The sequence below is a fragment of the Pteropus vampyrus genome, unplaced genomic scaffold (assembly GCF_000151845.1).
Source record: "Pteropus vampyrus isolate Shadow unplaced genomic scaffold, Pvam_2.0 Scaffold2, whole genome shotgun sequence".
NCBI classification, from domain to species: domain Eukaryota; kingdom Metazoa; phylum Chordata; class Mammalia; order Chiroptera; family Pteropodidae; genus Pteropus; species Pteropus vampyrus.
Genome location: NW_011888783.1, coordinates 11,551,535 through 11,569,327, shown reverse-complemented (window position 1 = coordinate 11,569,327; position 17,793 = coordinate 11,551,535). Strand labels below are relative to the sequence as shown.

General features: G+C 34.4%; 1 protein-coding gene and 1 pseudogene across 3 annotated transcripts in view; both read right to left on the bottom strand.

The window, feature by feature from the left end:
* ZNF385B (zinc finger protein 385B) overlaps positions 1-17,793 on the bottom strand; it is a 360,527-nt gene that overhangs the window by 285,390 nt on the left and 57,344 nt on the right. The gene's annotated exons all lie outside the window — the stretch shown is intronic.
* LOC111739405 lies at positions 12,022-12,140 on the bottom strand (annotated as a pseudogene).

Here is a 17,793-nt window from a genome sequence, read left to right as displayed (position 1 = left end):
AAGACAACCCATGGAATGAGAAAAATATTTGTAAAGCATATATCTGGTAAGGGAGTAATATCCAAAATATATAAAGTATTCATATAACTCAATAACAAATAAAACAAGCAAAGGATCTGAATAGACATTTTCCCAAAGAAGATATATGAAAGGCCAATAGGTACATGAAAAGATGCTCAATATCACTAGTTATTATGGAAATGAAAATTAAAAACATAATGATATATCACCTCACACCTGTTAAAAAGTCCATCATTAAAAGTCAAGAGATGACAAATGCTGGCACAGATATGAAGTAAAGAGAACCTTTGTGCACTATTGGTGGGATTGAAAATTGATACAGTCACTATGAAAATAGCATGGAGGATCCATAAAAAGTTAAAAATAAAACTACTATATGATCCAGCATTTTCACTTCCGGGAATATATCCAAAGGAAATGAAAACACTAATTTGAAAAAGTATCTGTACCCCCACGTTCATAACAGCATTATTTATAATAGCCAAGACATAGAAACAACGTAAGTGTCCATCAATGGATGCTTGTGGTATATATACAATGGTCTGTGTGTACGTGTGTGTGTGTGCGCACGCGCATGTGTGTGTGTGTTTATATATAATAGAATATACGTAAACATACAATGGAATATATATGCACAATGGAACATATACATACACACGCACAATGGGATATACATACCCACACACAATGGAATATTATTCAGCCTTAAAAAAATGAGAAAATCTTACCATTTGTGACAACATGGATGGATCTCGAAAAGATTATGCTAAGTGAAATAAGTGAGGCAGACAAACACAAATACTGTATGATCTCACTTATATGTGGAATCTAAAACAAAAACAAAAACAAAACAAAACAACAAAAAACTCATAGACAAAGAGATCAAATATATGGTTACCAGAGATTGAAGGTGGAGGGAAGGGGAATTGGAGAAAAGTAGTTAAGTTACAAACTTTCAGCTATATGATAAATAAGTACTAGGAATATAACATACCAAATGATGACGAGTTCATGCTGCTCTATCATAAATAGGAACGTTGTTAAGAGAGTAAACCCTAAGGGTTCTCATAATGAGAAAAAATTTTCCTCTTTCTATTTTTTCCATTGTATCTACATGAAATGATGGATGTTAGCGGAACCTGTTGCAATTGCTTCATAGTATATGTAAATCAAACTGTCATGCTGTATGCCTTAAACTTACACTGAGGTATGTTAACTATTTCTCAATAAAACTAGGGTGGGGAAAAAAAAATCCTATGACCCAGCAGTTGTACTCACAGGCACATATCTACATAAATTCCTGAACAAGTGTGCCAGAAGACATAGATAAGAATGTTCACAGTTGCCCAAAACTGGAAACAATTCATGTGTTTATCACGAGCAGAATAGATAAGTAACCTGTAGTCAATTATTCAGCAGTACAGTGGAGAGCAAATGCACACCACACAAAAAGCAAAAGGCCAGCTTTGCTCCCTCAAAATTATTACCTCAAGGAGATAATAATTAAATAATATTTAAACTCATAATATGATACCATTTTCTATTTCTGTATCACAAAAGTTATTTTTAATGAAGGTTTAGGCTTTACCTTAGATAAATATTGATTTTAACACTCAGGTTGTGGTATTCTATCTATGGTACACCTGTAGCTGTAAGAAAGAACAATATTTCTTGCCTGGGCTATACAGTCTTCTTAGTAATGGGGAAGGCCAGATTCCATTTGCTCTCTGCCATATGCCATATATATGTAGAGTCACCTGATATATGATAAAGATGACAGTGTAGTGGTGAAAGGATAATCATTTCAATAAATCAAATGGGTTGATTGGATACCCAGTTGGAAAAAAGTATCTTGATCTCTACTTCATAGTATATAACAATTCTAGAAGGACTGCAGATCTAAATGGTTCAAGAAAAATAGTAAAGTCTTTAAAGGAAAAGGTAAAAGAAAGTTTTCATGGCTTTGGAGTAGGCAATATCCATGATTATTACATTAGGATAAATTCTGGGAAGCAGAATTCCTAGGTCCACTTTTGATACATATTGACAATATGACTTCTAGATAAACTATATTAATTTACACTTCTATCAGTAATATATGAGAATTTTTATTTCCCTGCACCCTCAACAACACTGAGAAGCTGTTGAAAGAACTCAGTCCATCTGAACAGCACAGCACATTTTGAAATGCACTTATGTGATTATTAACATAATTGGGCAGTTTTTCATATGCATATTGACTATGTATTACAGCTTTTATTTGTAAATTTTCTATTCATGGCCTTTGTTTTTTTCATTTTTTCAATTGAAGCTTGTCTCATTGATTTTAAGAGAGTTTTTTGTATATTAAAAGGCTTAACACGGTGTCTCATATATTGCAAATATTTTTCTATTTAACCTACCTTTCATTTCGTTCATGATTATTTTCAGATGTACTTAACTTTTAATTTTAATGTCATTAAACCTGTCTTTTCATTAATGACCACTGCCTTTAGCTTAGAAAAATCTTTCCCTGCCCTATGTTATAGAAATTCTTAATTTTTATACTAAAGTAGTCCACGGGGGATACAGCATAGGACCTCCAGTGGATGCCTGAAATCAAAGATAGTACTGAACCCTATATATATTATGTTTTTTCCTATACATACATACTTTGATAAAGTTTAATTTATAAATTAGGCTAAGAGATTAACAACGATAAATAATAATAACAGTACACTATAATAAAAGTTTTGTGAATGGCTTTGGAGCTATTATTAAGTAAAATAAGGGTTACTTGAACATAAGCACTGCAATATCTAGACAATATGATAACTGGCTACTAAGTGACTAATAGGTCGCAGCATAGACACACTGGACAAAGGGATGATTCTTTTCCTGGGCAGGACAGAACAGGATGATGAGAGATTTTATTACAGTATTCAGATTGGCACACAATTTAAAACTTAAAACTTGTTTATTTTTGAAAATTTCCTTTCAATATTTCCATGGGTAACAGGTTGAGAAAGCAAAGCCACGGATAAAAGGGGACCACCGTTATTTCATAATTACCAGTATAGTGTAAAACATGGTGCATAAAGAAGAAGAAAGCATACAAGGCTAAAAGCCAAAACAATCTCTCTTAGTGTGGTCAAGGGCATAGAGAACAATGTGTAAATGGCTGGTAGGTGGTTACATCGACAGTCGTGGAACAGGGGGTAAAATAAAGCAGGAAAGGTTCTTGTTAGACACTAGTAGAATATTCCTTCCTAATGACTGTGGTGATGAACTGTTCTCTTCAGCCTGTTGAAAGGGACTAGGCTATATCTCAAAGACCATTCCTGTGGAATCTTATCAGAGACAGGAGGACAGGGCCACCCAGTTTCCTTTCTCGTGCTCTGACCCTAGAGGAACAGACATACATCTGGTAAATAATCTGCATCTAGCTTTTCCAGTCACTGTCTCTCCTTATTTCGCCTACAAAAATTGGGTACTCAAGGTTTGTCTATATCACCATTCTGAAAGTTAAAAGATGAAGTGCTGTGAAACCCTGAGCAACTGTCAGATAAAGGTATGGTGCTATCATTAATTTACTGGAACAAAGCTTAGGTATCATTTATCATTTGTTCTTTCAAAAGTCAAAGAAGCTGTGTTAATTGTGCTGCAGATACAACATTTTAACATCTGTAGGTATTCAAAAATAGAATACAAACTTTACAATAAGGATTCCATCTCTGATGATTACTTTTTCACATACAAGAGTATTACCTTTGACAATAATTGTGATTTTTCATTCTCTTCTGCAGTTATAATATTTTAAAACTTCATCTGGAATAATTAAAAATGCAATGCTGTATGTGTACACACACACACACACACACACACACACACACACACACATGCAAACACACAAATAGTTAATATGAAGACATCGGTGAGTTTGAAGCCAGAACCTACTATGAGTAATTTTATCTGGCCTTTGCAGGTTCTTACCTTTCCTTTGTAGTTACCCTATTACAAGCTATTGCCACTAATAAGGAACAAAGATAGATTTGGATAAGGGATTGTGTTCTATTGGGTCAAAGCACACAGAAAGTGTAACAGACTTAGAAACAAGAGAAGAAAATAGCAATTCCCAAGACTCCCTTAAGAATTTAGAACACCAGGTCAAGACTCAAAAGCTGACAGCTTTGGTGGGTGTGATATGGCTGCCAGGAAATGACCCCGCAAGCCCTGTTGGAGAAATTAATCCCAAAGGTACTACAGGCAGAAGATGACCCAATTACTGAGAGGAAAGTCAGGTATATAAAAGATGATGAGAACAGGCCATGAAGACTCAAATAGCAGAGGAATTGAGATTGTCAGATTTTGATTATGAGTCAAAATCAGAAACTGTCCAAAAGAGAAATGGAGAAAATGCTTTGTTGAAAATCAGTGTCCTAATGTGGAAGAGAGACCAATCCTCCAAGTTTCAAATGAAAGAGGAACCTCTAGGTTCATTATGTCATCACTCCACTGCTAGCTGGAACTGAAGGAATATAGAGAAGGCAGGTAACAGTGACATAAAAAAGGGATGTGCAGAATATGAGTCTGATGACAAGAAAGTTGATTTTGCTTGAACTTTTAATTTATTGCCACTTCTGACTACCTGTTCTTTCCATAATGATTTTCTTTTAAATGGTCTTTTGCTCTTTTAAAATTGATCTTTAAAAATGTTTCTTGGCCAAATATCTCCACTGCTTGTGATGTTCCATTTGATGACATTTAAAGTCTTTGTATTCTCACTCTCCTCCTGAAAGAAATGACTATTTTGACTTTATTATAGAAAAAAAAAAAACTAGAAAAATAGGGAAAGTCAAATTAATTTGTTGCCCCTAAAAGTAATTGCTGAATTCACTCTATAAAATGTTCATGAAGTACATTCCCCAAACTATTTTTAGACAGTCTTAATTTCAAAGTGATGAAGTTGTTAAAATTACTCTGATTTATACTTAGAAAAAACTTCGAAAAAGAACAGCTTGCGTACAATTTGTTCAGCCACTCTAAATCTTTTATCTACCAATGACTACAACAGACTGCAGATCAATTTCATGTTTTCAAATACATAAATGGGACAGGTATTGGTATTTTTGATTTATAGGTAGCTAGCAATCAACCATCTTTTGCACCTAGGGAGGCATGGTAGGTACAAACTACCTAGGCTAGACTGGCTTTACTAGTTTGAATTCTTGGAACACTATGTTCACATCAACAAGTGAAGTTCATATGGTATTCTACCACCAAGAAAAATTAAGCGAGGACCTTAAGCATTTTTAAAAAGAACATCTTTCAATCTCCAAAGTTGCATTGAAACATCTATCAAACTTTCTTCTCTTTCCTCTCACCTCAATGACTCAAATGAAGAATGTAAAAAAAAAAAAAAAAAAAAAGGTAAACACATTCATAGTATGTTGGAAAATAGTTTTAAAAGAATTCATGCCATACACACAAGAATGTTTGCCTATTTGGGGATGGGAGGGAGAGGAATGGGAATAAAAGGAAATAAATACAAGGAAGAAGTTACTCTCTAACCAGTGATGAGTGAAAGCATGCTCTGACTTGAGGAGTGTGATTAATTCAACTCTCTACATTCGAGTTTAGAAAAATAAAATAAAAAACAATTTTTGTTTTGAAATCACTATGTGATGATGAATAATGTAGTATTATGTCCCAGGACATCAGGTTCATATAGTAAGATTCCTGTAGCTCCAAGAGGAGCATTTGCGAGCTTAGTCTGGTTATGAGCAGAGAAAGACAGAAAATTCCCTTCCATTCTTACACTGGTTGAATAAAATCGAAAAGAGGCAATATTTGCTCTTGAAGAATTTCCCTCTCTTGTCTTTTCAGATTACTTTTCTAGGATTTTTATGCTTCATTCTGCATCCTCACTCAAGCCTACCCCTGAATTAATTCATATTAAGTTGTTATTTATAAAGACCTCTTTGTCAAAATGAAATGAATCTCCAGTGCAGCTGGATTTAATACAGGTGCACATCAAAAACACCCAGGGAGCGTTTACCAAAACTCCATATGTCCAAGCTCTACCCCTGCAGACTCTCAGTATTTAGAATCTGCGTAATTGGTAGAATGGAAAAGAAAGAAAGTATTTTGGAATGCTAATAAACTCAGGTGTCCAGCTGGCCCTGAGTATTTATTTATCCACGTGTCTCTCTACCTCCCAGCCCGCCACATCAGATCTAAAGATTTCCAAGCCATTTGCCTACAAGAAACAGGAGACAACTACCACTGCCTATGGCATCTCTCATCTGCTTCTCAACCTAACAAACACTCCTAGCATCATGTGGAAGCAAGTGACAGTTCTGTCAGTCACCTGAGAGTTGAGTTACCTTGAGAAACTATGCATTCAACTGGGCATCAAATTCCTCTTCTGTAAAGAGAGAAGAATGAACTAGATGACCTCTAAAATGCCTCCCTGTTCCAAAATTCCAAAAATTTATACAGCTTCGTTTTTATTTGTTGTTTATTTGTTTTTCTTATAGGAGGAAATTATAATGTCTAACTTAATTTGTTGGCAATATTTTATTGCCTTGGAAAAATGATCGGCTCTGAACCTTCTGATCTACAACTCATCCTTCACAGAAAACCTAACGAGTGCTACTGTCAGTTCTGGGTTTGTACAGAGAATACTCCTTCTCATCTCACTTGGTGATTGAGTGGGAGGCAGCAGGCAATATTTCAAAATGCACACTGACATTTAATTATACAAAAATCTCCTTCCACGATCACTTCTCTTGCCAGGCTGATTCTGATCCACTTGAACATTTTTCCTTTTTATTGACTCCTAGTTTTCTAGTCCTTATTGAGAACAATGAGAAATGAGCTTCAAAAACTAGATTTGTAGTCTTGCTACTTCTTTCTCTAACAGAGTCTGTCAGTGACACTCATTTGCAAAAATGATGCTTCTTTCTGAGACTTATCTGAATCCCTAACACTCATACTGACATTATCAAAATGTGAATATTTCAAAAATCTATATCAAATATAAAGTGTTTGTACAAATGTCACTTAAAAGTTTAAGTGGAGATTCTGGCAAAATGTGAATGGAAATGGATCATTCTGTATTAGCTGATTAAACACTGAAATGATTCAGCATAAGGATAAGCCAGGACCAGGACTACAATGAGATAAGTGAGGCACTTGCCTCAGGTGTGGAATTTACAGGAGCATCAAAAATTTCAATAATCAAGATAAACCATATGTTAAATCAATATTTTAGATCAGTAACAGTGATGTGGCAAGCCATATTGGAACCTGATCACCAAAGAAAAACCTTTTTTAATACTAACCTTACCTTAATTTAAAATTTTGATATTCTCTCCATCATGGATTTTTAAAATCAATTTTGATGTTTTTGAAATACTGAAATAAAATATTATTTATATTGATTACTAAATTTTGGGCATCTCCTTAAAGCCCTAAAATATGCACCGATGGCAAGTGCCTTCTTCACTTCACATTAGTCCTGGTCCCAGAACAACTTACCTTTGCGTTAAGCCACACATGAACATTACTGCATCTTGTTCTTAATAAACAGGGACTGCTACGACAACTCTAATTATTTCTATTATAGTTATTATTTGCGTGTGTGCCTCTTCTAAGTGATGGATATCATTTCAATAATTTACTTTAACGCAGCGACTGAAGTAGGCAATTTTATTTTTACATAAGAGAAAAATCAAACTCTGAAAGGTGAAAATAATCTGACAAGGGATATACCTCATGTATATTCTATATTAAAGGAGATAAAGGGAGGGAGAAAGAAAGAGGAAAAAAAGAAAATACGGAAGAAGAGAGGAAGATGAATACATAGCCCAGGGATGTTCAAATTCAAAGTGCCAAAGACTCATGGTATATTTGCTTAAAATATAGATTCTCAAGCTGATCTCTATAAATATGAATTAAACAAGGCCTAGGACAACTCTGAGAATCTGCATTTTAAGTGATTCTAATGCAAGTGTTCTAAGGACCACACATGGAAAAACAATGATGAGAAGCACCTACCTGGCAGGAAATGGACTATGTATCTGCAACACATTTTCTCATAATCCTCCTAATGAACTTTAAGGTAAAAAATTAATCCTTCTTTTTTTTTACATAAGATGAGAAAAAGTCCAAAATGATAAGAAAATTTGTGATCTCAAGTGTTAATGAGTGGAAAAATCATAATTTAACCTGGATCTTTCTAACTCTAAATTTCAGGCTCTTTCCACTGTATTCGCCTTTCTGTTCAGGGAGTGCTACCACATACCAGAGATACAAGATTGTATCAAGGAATCTAAATTAGCCAAAGCTGGTTTTCAACCTGCAGTGGCAGGCAGCTGGGACAGATGTCAGCAGTGTGCACAGGTGAAGGGGAAAGGTAAAGAATGTTGGAGCGGGGATGAGAGAACAGTTCCGAAGGTAGAAAGTAATGTTTTGTACATGCAATCGTTTTATTTTTCAGTTTAAAATTCAAAATGAGAAGTGTAACCATTATGCCAATGCTACCAATTATATGAGCAAATGACATAACATAGATATGACAGTAATTTAGTTTGATGAGGGAAGAACAATATCTTGTTTTCTAGTTTAAGCCTACATTAGCCTGTTTTCTAATTTAAGCCTGCATTTCTGGATTTATCCCCCATTCTGCCTTTCTGCGCCTTCTGTCTTTGATCCTGAACTCAAGCTGTTCTTACTGAGCCAGTCTTCTGTTTTTATATTAAGTCAGAATTACTTGAAATCCATCTCCCCCAGGGAAATCACTCTGGTTAACTCAATATCATCCCAAACTTGACATCTTACCATTATGTCCACCTAAACTTCACTTGTATTTATACACTTAATATATAGCACACTTATTATTTATGTACCCATTCCTGTGTTGTTTAGCCTAATAATGTATCTAGGTCATGGCTAGCTTTGTAAACAGATTTCCAGTTTTTGAAAATATCTGACTATTCTAAAATTTAATTACAGAAACTCTATTACCTAATAAAATGCTACATACAATAAAAAGGATCAATGAGTACGTACTAAAGAGCATAATTAAAAAGTTACAATTTTGTAGGGCAATAGCTCTGAAATGCTATCACTTACCTGTCACTGAAATGAGTTTTTCTCCCCAAAAGAATATATTTATAGACTTCTAATATTTAAGAACCAATAGACTCTTGCTATTTCTCTAGATCTTTTGGGGAGAAGAGGTGGAATAAAGAAGGATAAGTTATAGTCTTGAGAAACTTAAAATTTTATTGAAGAAATAAAAAACCAGTGTTCAGAATTTTAGGCTAAATTACATTGAATCTACAATCAGAATAGAGGCAAGAAGAAGCAATATGACTTCAAGAGTCATCTTGAATGAGATAGGAATATTGCTGGGCAGATGTAAAGGAGAAGAAATTGAGCCTAAAACGCAGAGAAAAGTAATGGCTTAAAATAAGCCAGGGGGGTCATCAGCCTAAATAGGACTTGAAGTTATAAAAGTATGTAATGAGGAGGCTGTGTGGAGGGGAGTTTAAAAAGAAAATGAATGAGAGATTAAGAAATAGAGAGAATAGTTATAAATCTCACATCAAAGGATTCTGACTAAGAAGGAAGAGGCCGTTGAGGGCAACTGAAAATGTGTTCTAGAGAGAATGACTCAAAGGACTTTGAAGATAGACTACAAAGAGCCTGCAATTAAGAAAAGAGGGATAACTACAGCAGTGAGTTCCCAGAAGAAAGAAGTAAGGATGGAACGTAGAATATGGTGGACAAGAAGAAAAAGCCTGAGAAGGAAGATTTGGAGGCATAGAATTGCTGGGGAAAGTTGGAGGCATAAGAGGGAACTTACCCCAGATGGTTTCCATCATTGTCATTATGTGGGAGGTGAGATCAGCTCCTGAAGGCAAAAAGGGAGTGGGGGAAGATGAGAATGTCTGGTTAACTGTGGTGGCGAGTTTTACAGGGTGTCAGTGCCATCGCCATCATCTATGGCTACACTGTGGTTTGTGTGCTAAATCTTATATAAATTACTCTTATACAGCAAGACTATAAATATTATAGAAAGAGATAGCTATAGCTTCTCCCTCAAGACCATAAAGTATAAACACTGTAAAGTCTAGATATATTTAAAGGTCCAGAAGGAAATTCCAATTTTCATTCTTTAACAATTTTTTCATATTCTATGAGTCAACAAACTTTTTTTTAAAAAATTATTAAATTGGATTATTACCAAATGTTTAGAAATGAAAAGCAGTGGTGTCATGACTTGTATTGGAAGATCTTAATAAGGGACATATAAATTTTATAAATGGTATCAGAGAGCTAACATTAACTTTTTGATAAAAGTAACCATATTTTAAAGTATGGAGCAATCCCTAGCTTAATTAAAAATTTCTATGACCTTCCACATATCAGGAAACTGTTCAAAAACTATATAGTAAGTAAGAAGCATTTCTGGGCATAATAATTTTCAGATTTAAACCAGAGAGCAGACTGCTAAGGACCATGCTAAATTTATTTCCCTTTTTCCTCCATGAGACAGAAATGATGAAGAATTTAACTTAGTTATCCTTGCTGGGCGTATAGGAAAATCCACCCATGGAAAAGGGGGGAAAATGACTAATTTTAAGTTTGAAGGACATGTACTCTTATACCAGTCTTGGAGAAATTTGTAGCCAATATCTAAATAATCACAGGCTAACTAGAAATTAAAATTCCTAGTATTTCTTTTACCTTCCTTAAAGGATAGCTTCATTATGCTTTTATTGTATTATTAATTTCAGTAACAGTGTCTGAGTTGCTTCCATTTCAATGAAGTGGGAGACAAAAGATGCCTGGCTCAATTAAGGTTTCCCAAATCTCTACAATTTTGAAGCACAAAAACTTATTTTAGCCTCCTGGGCTGCTATTTTACCAATACAGCTTCAATGATCGCAAATTATAGTTGCTCCCAGAAATGGAGAGGGTCACTTTACAAAAGAGTTAACTGACTTGAGATTTTAAATTTCCTTGCTTGGAGATTACTTATGCAAAATGTTCTGACAGTCCACAGACAACCTGAGCATTCACCTTTTAAAAGATTTTATCAGCTTCCCTGGCTCTTAGATGAGGGAGTTATCTCCTCTGGGAACAGAACATCAGAGTTTTATCCAAGGGCTGTCTCCATTACTTAGAACTGAAAACGCTGTTTCTCATTTACTGTGGGTTTCCCACTCCTTTGGGCACATACATGATAATGAGAAGGTCATACCTTAAGATATAACATCTATCCTCTTCCTTCCAGCAGCGAACCATGCAAATACACTATACCAGGGAAAACTGCCTCAGAACAATTCATTAAGAAGAATATTAAAATCAAATTTGCCATCTTGTGGGGAAGGGAAATAGCTTGCCTCATTAAATATTCAAAGAGTGGCTAGTATTTCCATGGAGCAGGCTAACTAGTTTTGGAGTCTCTTATTTAGTTAACATGCAAATTACAATCTTCCCCAAAAGACTGGAATTGGGGCAAAGAATGGTGATCAAGAAAATGGATATATATAAAAAACAGCAGACATTTTCACTCAAAATCTCCCCTATTAAGTGTTCAGACTGAACACAGTAGGGATAGCATGTCAGCATTGAAAGCCAAAAGGGCTGCATTGCAAGTCTGCCTTTATCCTCTGCTAGCTGTGTCTTGGTTTTAAGGTATTTAATCACTTAGCATGATTTGAAAAGTGAAGGCTATAAAATTTCTTCAGAGGATTCTGGTAAATCTGAAGCAAGATAACATACATAAAGTGACTAGAATAACTGTTTTGCACATAACTTAATACTTAATAAATGTTAACTACATCTTGTTATGAATGTACTTTTAAGAATGGGGTGAAAAAAATCCCCAACCTAAAGCCCTTATTTTTGTTTTGTTTTGTTTTGTTTTAGGCGAGGCAACCCTTGGTTGACCTCACAGATTGCAAGGACCTTGTCAGCTTACAATCTCTTATTTTTTATTTTTTACACCTACTTCACCTGGTCTTCCTAGGTGGTCTCCCATCCAAGCACTAACCAGGCCCAACCCTGCTTAGCTTCTGAGATCAGACGGGATCAGTCTTCTTCAGGGTGGCATGGCTCTAGACCTAAAGTCCTTCTTATAATAATAATTATTCCAATAAATGATTACTTATCTCTATGATATGACCTCTGAGATTGATCTTAAGTGATACTCCTTTTTTATCTTATAAAAAATTTAAAGCATAAACAAAAGTAGAGAGATTAGTATAGTTCATCCTCAGTTTTGATAAATATTATCTTGTGCTGCATCTGCCATTTCTCCACTCCACAAATTAGTTTGAAGCAAATTCCAGAAATAGTATCATTTCACCCATAAGTATTTCGGTATCTCTAAAAGATGTGGATGAAAACAAACAAACAAACAAACAAAAAAAACAGTACTGGTGTCATATGTCAATACTGTTAATAATTCTTGATATCATCAAATATCTACTCAGCATTCAAATTTCCCCAACTGTCATATGCATGTTTGTTTTTTTAATCTAACAGTTTGTTGGATCAGGATTTGAATAAGGCCCCTACACCACAGTTGGTTGATATGCCTTTTAAGACTATTTTACTCTACAATTCCCCTTCATGTTTTTTTTTTTTTTTTTATTTCAATTTATTTGCTGCGGAAACCAAAGTGTTGGTATGTTAGAGCTCTCCACAGTCTAGACTTTCCTGATTGCATCCCTTTGGTGTATTTTAATGCATTCTTCTGGTTTTCTTTTCTTTCTGAAAACTGGTAATCAGATCTAGAGGCCTGATCAAATTGAGGTCTAATCTTTATCATGAGTAAAGCCTCAGATTATACTGTGGACTTCCATCAGGAAGCACACGATGCCTTTTCGTCTCCCTTTTTGTGACTTTGGCAGCTGCTTGGTGGGAATTACCTGGATCCGTTACTGCAAAATGGAAATATTCTATCATTCATTCTTCATTTATTAGCTAGTACAGTCCTACAAAAAAAGACTCTCATCAATTCTTGATCTCCTGAAAAGCCTGGAAAATTGCTTTATTTCTTTCCTGCATTTTTTTCAAAATACTGAGTTTGATTTGCTAGCAACCTGCACAGGTGACCATTAAGAGGTCTATTTTTTTTTTTTTTTTGGTATCATTATAAACTTGTATGTTTGAACATATCTGATGCGTTTTAATCTTTTACAGATATTACTCTATTGATGATCAAATTATTCCTTGCTTTGTAAGAGCCCATTCAATTTAATTCCTGAGTCCTCTTGACACAAATCTAGTAGTCTTTAGTTCCTCATTTTCCATATCATCTTTCATTTCCTGATAACCATTTCTCCAAGGACCCTAGATCCTTTTAGGTGGAAATGGCATTTAGATACCACAGTCTGGGGGCTAGGGCTGTTCATCGTTATGCAATTAGTCATTCTTTCTAAGCCTTTTCAGTGTACAGAACCAGAAAATACTTTTTAAAAAATGCATCACAGGTTCATACTGATATTGTAATTCAAATTCAAGACTACAAGGTTTCTATTAACCCCGTTCATCTTCACTGATATTCATCTTTATCTTCCTTCTCCAGTGTCTTAAATTCCCATCCTCAAGGACACCAACATAATTACTCATCAGTTTTATCTCACAATACTAGTCTCAGGATCACAATATGATTACTACCCCCAACAACACATTTACAGTAAATAATTTCAACTCTGCTTGTGTTACTTTTGTTCTTAGGGTGTATACCCCTAAGTAGGGATAGTCAAATTACTGTGATTTAAAGTTTTAAGAAGTTATTTTCTATATGGTTATGCCACCAATTTGTTACATAAGTTACTTGTTTCATTTTCCTTTTAACTTTTAGGGATTGCTTTTTACGTTTAATGTTTTAAATAATTACTTTAAACACATTGCTCCAAATCATATCTGCAAAAAAGATGTATTCAAGGAAATCTAACTTATCTACTTATTCCACCTTCCCCTATAAGAATATTTTATATTTAATAATTTATTCATTCTACTTAATGCAAATACACCTCTTTCTTATAGAAATGATAATGGTAGTATAATAATGATAAAGATTATCCATCTTTATTTCACTCAATAGTTCTTGCATCATTTAACTTTCCTCAGTTATTATACTCAACTAATTGTTTATGCTAGTTATGATAATATAAAGATTATCAGATATTATTGTCACACACGTGAAATTCAGCAACGTAGTCTAATAAAAAAGGCATCCCATTTCATGTTTAAATACCAACTAATGATTTGTTTTAAAAGCACATCTTTTGACTCCCTTAGCCCATTTCATCCACTTTTTGGGATCAAAAGATACAAATCTCCAGTCATAAAAACACGAGGGGATGTACGGCATGGTGACTATAGGTAATAATACTGTACTGCATATTTTAAAGTTGCTAAGAGAATAGATCTTAAATATTCTCATCATAAGAAAAAAAATTTTGCAACTATGTATGGTGACAGATGTTAACTAGACTTATTGTGGTGATCATTTTGCAATACAGCTGAAAATCCAGGTATAACTTTTGATTCCTCCAAAACTTACAGTCATCCCTCAGTATCTCATGGGAGATTGGTTCCAGGACCCCCCTCAGAGAGCAAAATCTGCAGATGCTCAAGTTTCTTATATAAAATAGCGTAGAACAATGCATGCAGTTGGCCCTCTGCATCTGTGAATTCCCGACCTCAGATGGAAAAAAAACTGTTTCTGATCTGCAGTTGGTTAAATTCACAAACGTGAAACCTGGACATATGGAGGGCCCACTATATATTTACTGAAAAAAAAAAAAAAACAGTGTTGTTCAAAGGTCAACTGTATTTACAAATATTGAATCACTATATTGTACAACTGACACTAATATAAATGTTATGTCAATTACACCTCAATGAGGAAAAAAACAGCGCACCTTTCACCCTCATTTAAGGTACCAGTGTGTAAAGGAACACTCATAAAGCTATTTCTCTTAAAAGCTGGCTGTTTCTGTTAGAGCCAGTGCTGTATTTCCTTACCCGAAAATTTGTCAAAAATTAGTATATGAATTCTCTTATCCACTTTGAGGATTTGTAAGAGCAAATGTCCCATTAACTAAAATCTTGTAAAGAGCTCTAGAATGCATGTAAGTTATTTTTTTTTTTTTTACCAGTTTCCTTATTTACAAAAATTGGATAATGGAAAACTCTGGAGTCAGAAGAACTGAATAAAATTCTTAGCTGAGCAGCTAATTAGTTGGATGACTTTAGGTAAGTCATTTCAACTCTTAGAACTAGAATTTTCCCATCAGTCACATGGAGATAATACTACCAATGCCAGAATGTTGCTGTGAGAAAGAAATAATTATTTGATTGCAGCTTATAAACTCATAATACTCTGCAAATGCAAAGCATAATAAACAGGGAATTAAATGGCTGGTTTGATAAAATCCAATCTTAAAGCTTTAATTTGTTTGTTTAAAATGATGGAAACATCTGACTGTGAATGAGAGCTTTACAATCATCCAAACTGATGTCTGGAAACTGACTTTTGCCTGAACATAACTTGGTTATAAATATCTCTCTTTGGATTTGACATTCAATTCTGAGATAAATCGAACATGCTTCAGAATTTTAATCTGACATCCAAGAGCTAAAACTCTAAAAGCAGATAAAACATTTTGAAAAAAAAAAAGGCAAACTGTTAATCTCAAGTAACTTTTAATTCCAAATCTGATTATTCAATATAGAAAACTCATCTTCAGATTTTTGAAAATTCATCTCCAAAGCTTTTACATAATCTAAGTTGGAAAAGAAATGGATCTACATTTTATGTTAAGGAAAAATAAAACACTAAAATTAATCCCTTTTCTTCCTAAAACTTTTTTAAAAGACATAAACTTCATTAGACTATACTACTTAATGTTTTAAATATGATTCAGCAGATGATGAACAGGAATAAATAAGAGATTTAAGACACTGCATTAAAAATCAGCTATGTTCACGGCGACATTTTTTGACTGTTACAAATCATATCCAGTGAAATTATTCTTTCTGCTGATGAACTCTGAGCATGGTTCCTGTTTATAATTATAGTCGAAGAAATCTACCTCCTTGTTTTTAAGCAGGAATCTGCTTTAGGGAGTGCACACTGAAAGGTTATACCTAAGTTTGCACGTAAAAATAAATACTATATATACATTTTTTAGCTCTAAACTTCACAGTTACACATTATTTCCTTCTTTCCACTTAAATCCTGCATGCTGCCAACAGTTATACATATAAACCACCAATCCAGTCATGAGTAGCTCACTGGGAGAGGGAAGGTAGAAAAGTTTAGTTATAAAAATTTTCATACACTTGCAAAAATAGCAAAAATAAGTCAATGAGCCTCCACATAGCCATCACCCAGATTTAATATCAAGAACTTATTACATTTACATCATTGAGCTTCACAGAAGCCTTTTAAAGTAAATCTCAGACTTTAGGCACATGTCAGCATACATCTCTAAAAAGGATGGACATTTTCTTACATAACTACAAAGTCAAATCCACCATAACAAAATTGCCAATGATTTCTTGATTTCATCTGTTACCCAGTTATTGCCATTGCTTCAAAATAGTCATCTTAGAGTTGGTATGTTCGAATTAGGATACAAATAAAGTCTACACATTATATTTGGTCGTTAACGTCTCGAAAACCTGTTTTAATCCGTAAACTTACCTTCTTTACTTTCCTCCACGCTACTGAAGGGAGAAATTCTCCCTTTCTTTTAAATACACATTTCTTAAGTGACTGTTTCTTTCTTGTTAGGTGCTTTTGCATTTATCACCTAATTTAATCTTCAAATCCTCACGACATAATGTGGTAGACATAGGTATCTGTGTACCGAAATTTGGGCTCTGTCTCCTGTGGTATGGATATGTTACCGAGAAGTAGCTGCCAAAAGTGGCCTTACCAAGGAATGATCATCTGAGCCAGGAGGATCAAGGTTGGTCTAAAGCATTTCTCAGTAACAAATGACCAGTAACTCCACCTCATCTACTAATGTGCCCCCCTGCAAGGTGATCTGTGGGCATATTTGTTGATAGACTTACCCTCATGAGACAAAATTCCTTACTCCCTTCTCTGCTAATACATTATGTCATATTTCTATTATATTGTAGACATATCTGTATTCAACCCACTACATAATAAATCCCAACAGGAAAGATATTATGCCTTATTCAACTTTGAATCTCCAGGGCTTAGCACAGTGCCTAGCATTTAACAATTTGTGGAATTAAAAAAAAAAAAAATGAAATGAATCAATTACGTATCCCACTTTTAGAATATGTTTAAGAGGCAGGTATATCATTCATCTGAGAGGAAGCCCTCTAATGCATCCACAACAGAATCCTAACACTAAAGAGGAAACAAAGCATTGAAAGTGGTGACACAAAATTACAGAGCATGTGAGGAAAAAGGAATGGTGGGCAGGAGGAAAGAGTCTAAGGGAAAATTTTATACTTTTAAGTAAGAAATTTCTCTGAAATACTAAAACATAAAACAAACCACACTGTAGGTAAGAAGATGTCATGGATCTATCACTTTGTTTTTGTACAAGAGCATCTCTGACTCACTTGTGGTGAAGTCATTTTTCAGTATTACCAGGGATAAGATAACACAATTTAAATCAATGTTGAACAATCTTTATTGTTTAGAATGTCGAACCAAAAATCCTTTACACTTTAGCTTAAGCACATTTCTTTTCCTCCATCATGAGGTGAGCAGCT